The following is a 3,982-nucleotide window of genomic DNA, read 5'->3' as shown; positions in this document are numbered from 1 at the left end:
CAGCATACCTTTTTTCAATACTATTCCATTTCTTTCACATTCATTCAGTAAATACAAAATAATACCACCTGAAAGATTGCAATCTGATAAATTTACATGTTTCAGAAATGGAGAGAATATTAATAAAGAAACTAATTTTGATCCTTCAATTGAAGCTAGATTAAGTCCACTTAAATTCAACTTTCTCCATGTCAATATCCTACAATGTTCATTACACATGTCTACAAGACTTTTCAGTTCATCAACTGACAGGTAATAAAACCAATTAACAATGTAATCATTCATACAATTTAGAAACAGCAACCGAAAAATTGAATCACCATCAATATCTGAAAGATTGTTTCCCTTTAGACCAAGCATGCCAGGTTTCAATACCACATTGTCTTTATCACATTCATTCAATAAATCTTTTATGATACTACCGGAGAGATGACAATTACTCATATCAAGATGTTGTAGTTGTGGAGAGAATTTTAATAAACAAGCTAATTGTGATCCTTCAATTAAAGATAAGTTAATTCCACTTAAACTCAAACTTGTCCATGTCAATATCCTACCATGTTCATAACAGGTGTCTGCAAGACTTCTTATGTTATCAACTGACAGGCTGTAATTAGTAGAAATAAATGTGTTGTAATACAATGGATGTCTATCATAATTATGAAGGTTAAGTAGATTCACCAACTTAGAAAGTGTAACACCATCAATATCTGAAAGATTGTTTCCCTTGAGATCAAACATGCCAGGTTGCAATACCACATTGTTTTTATCACATTCATTCAATAAATCTTTTATAATACTCCCCGAGAGATGACAATTACTCATATCAAGATGTTGTAGTTGTGGAGAGAATTTTAATAAACAAGCTAATTGTGATCCTTCAATTAAAGATAAGTTAGTTCCACTTAAATTCAACCATTTCCATGTCAATATCCTATTATGTTCATTACACATGTCTACAAGACTTTTCAGTTCATCAACTGACAGGTAATAACACCATTTAAAAATGTAATCATCCATAATATTTAGAAACAGCAACCGCAAAAGTGTAACACCATTAATATCTGAAAAATTGTTTCCCTTTAGAACAAGCATGCCAGGTTTTAATACCACACTGTTTTTATCACATTCATTCAATAAATCTTTTATAATACTAGCTGAGAGATGGCAATTACTCATATCAAGATGTTGTAGTTGTGGAGAGAATATTAATATACAAGCTAATTGTGATCCTTCAATTGAAAATAGGTTAAGCCCACTTAAATTCATCTTTTCCAATGTCAATAGCATACCATGTTGATCCCATGTACCTAAAAGACGTTTTATGTTATCAACTGATAGGCTATATTCACACCACCATTCAGGAGAATAGCAATCAATACAAGTTATCAACTTAAAAAGTGAAACAACATCAATATCTGAAAGATTGTTTCCACTTAGAACAAGCATGCCAGGTTTCAATACCACATTGTTTTTATCACATTCATTCAATAAATCTTTTATAATACTACCAGAGAGATGGCAATTACTCATATCAAGATGTTGCAGTTTTGGAGAGAATTTTAATAAACAAGCTAATTGTGATACTTCAATTGAAGCTAGGTTAAGTTCACATAAACTCACATGTTTACAATTCAATTTTGTACCATTTTCATGACAGGCATCTACCAGTTCTCTTAGGTTATTCACTGATAGATTATAGATAGTAAATGGGAAATATAATTCACCATCACAGCCATCAAATTTATATTCAAATAGATTCATCAACTTAGAAAGTGAAACCCCATTTATAGTACTTATATCATTTTTAAGAAGTAGAATCTTTAGATCAACTGGAAAGATATTTTCAACTAAAACCTGGTTCAATGTCACACCAGTTACAGTGTAAGGTTCAAAACACAGAAGTTTAAGGTTAGGTGAATATTTCAAAAAATGACACAAGAATTTAGGACTCACAGACTTGTCAACAATTAATTTCCCCAAGCTAGTGTATTTTAATTGAAATTTGTCAATTTTTGTTGAGAGGATATCAATATCACTGTCTTCAACAAAATCAAAGGATGATATTTTAGCCTCTTCAAATTCATCCCCTTTTTCTGCATGTGTGGTTACGAATAAACGAACTAACATAGCACACACAATGGTTGGTTTAGTGGCTCCTGATATCCTAATATGTGAAAGCCAACAATTAACTGTAAAATAAAAATAAAGGCATCTGCTCATAAGTTGTATCAAATGTTTATTTACCTCTATTGGAGTTGCTCTTTCCTCATCCATATCACTTTTATGGTACAAAGAAAAAATATATCTAAATGACTCGGTCATTTCTGAACATGTTTCGTTTAGTACTTTATCACTTGATATTTTTGTATCTAATTCTTTTATTACAGAAAGTTCATGTTCTGCCTTTACATATCTGAAATACGTTGCTAGTGAAAACATGTTTGAAGCTTTAACTTTCAACCAATGTTTCATGAATTTACCAGCAACAGCACCTAGGAATCCTATAGTGAATACAATTGTCATATGTAGATATCTATGAGATATTATCATGTCACACTCCTCATCTGTCATTTTACCTAATTTACACTTCTCAGCAAGGTACAACCCAGCTAATGCCTCTGAAACTAACTTATGAGGTGGAGCAAACATCTCATTTTTATCACTTTTACTAATAGGTGGATTTTTGTAAACAAATCCAATTTTGAGTGCCAAGTCGACTATTGATTTATCAAACAAATTTGTGAACTCAAACTTGTCAATTATCAGTTTATTTGTCTTAAGTCCTTCATAGATCCATTGACCTAATGCTAGTATTGCAGTTTTATATTCTAGTGAAATTTTCTCAAAACTGGCAATTTCAGATTTATTTTCGTCACCATTAACCTTGGATATATATTGATTTAAAGTACAACAAATTAGATCTTTGAAAAGATCTGATAAGTCATTTGGAAGGTTTCCGTATTCTTCCCATATTTTGCATATCATAAGTAATAACAAAGGAGATGAACACAATTCAAATACCGAATCTTCTTTTTCGTATACATTATCAATACTATTAATTAATTCAATAAATAATGTTTTCCCTAAATTTGGATCCTTATTATTTTCAAAGTACTTGTCAATGTAGTTCTTTATACTTGCTTTACTGAATCCATTTACCTCCACATGCACATCACATTTGTCAATAAATTTTGCAGTGTTTTCAGGTCGTGATGTTATTATTGTGGTATTTTTAAAATCACTATTTGTAAACAGGACTAAAGGATCACCAGCACCTTGGTTTAACTCATCTAATCCATCTAATAGTAAAATTATTTCATCCCCATGGTTAATTATGAATGTTTTGATTAATTTTACAGAATCTTGATCGTTTTTTGTACCCATGCAAATAGTAAATGTTTCAAGATAATCTATATTACTAATAATGGCATCTAAGATTTTCTTTCCAACCTGCAAGTCTCTGATATTTACTAGAAACACTATTTTATCAGAAAATGTTTTATCTTTACCTGTAGCCCAGTTATAAGTAATGTATCTAAGAAGGGTTGTTTTTCCCATCCCCCCTTTACCTGTAAATATGATTTTACGAGCATTTCTATCTTTTATCATCTGCAATATCTCTCCCAATGTTTTAGGTATTTTTTCTTTCTGGTCCAGTTGGCTTCTGTTCTGTTTTGTAGCTTCTTGATTCTTTTTCTTACTTGATTGAACTAACTTGAGATCAGTAAATAACTCTTCTATATCGAGGTCCTCAAGAACTGCTGTATCCAATTTGTTAAAATCTTTATATAATTCTTGTTGCTTTTTCTTCAGATATTCTTTAACTGTTTTAAAAAGAAAATACATAAAGTTGTTTTTTTTACTAAAAGGAGATAAAATTAAATAAATAAATAAATAAATATTATTAAATATTAATAAAATTGAAATAATTTGAAAAAATGGCATCAGTAATTTTGATTCAAACAAATTGTTTGTCATC

This window comes from Antedon bifida, chromosome 3 (assembly GCF_963402885.1).
Source record: "Antedon bifida chromosome 3, ecAntBifi1.1, whole genome shotgun sequence".
NCBI lineage: Eukaryota > Metazoa > Echinodermata > Crinoidea > Comatulida > Antedonidae > Antedon > Antedon bifida.
Note: the sequence above shows the minus strand (reverse complement) of the source record.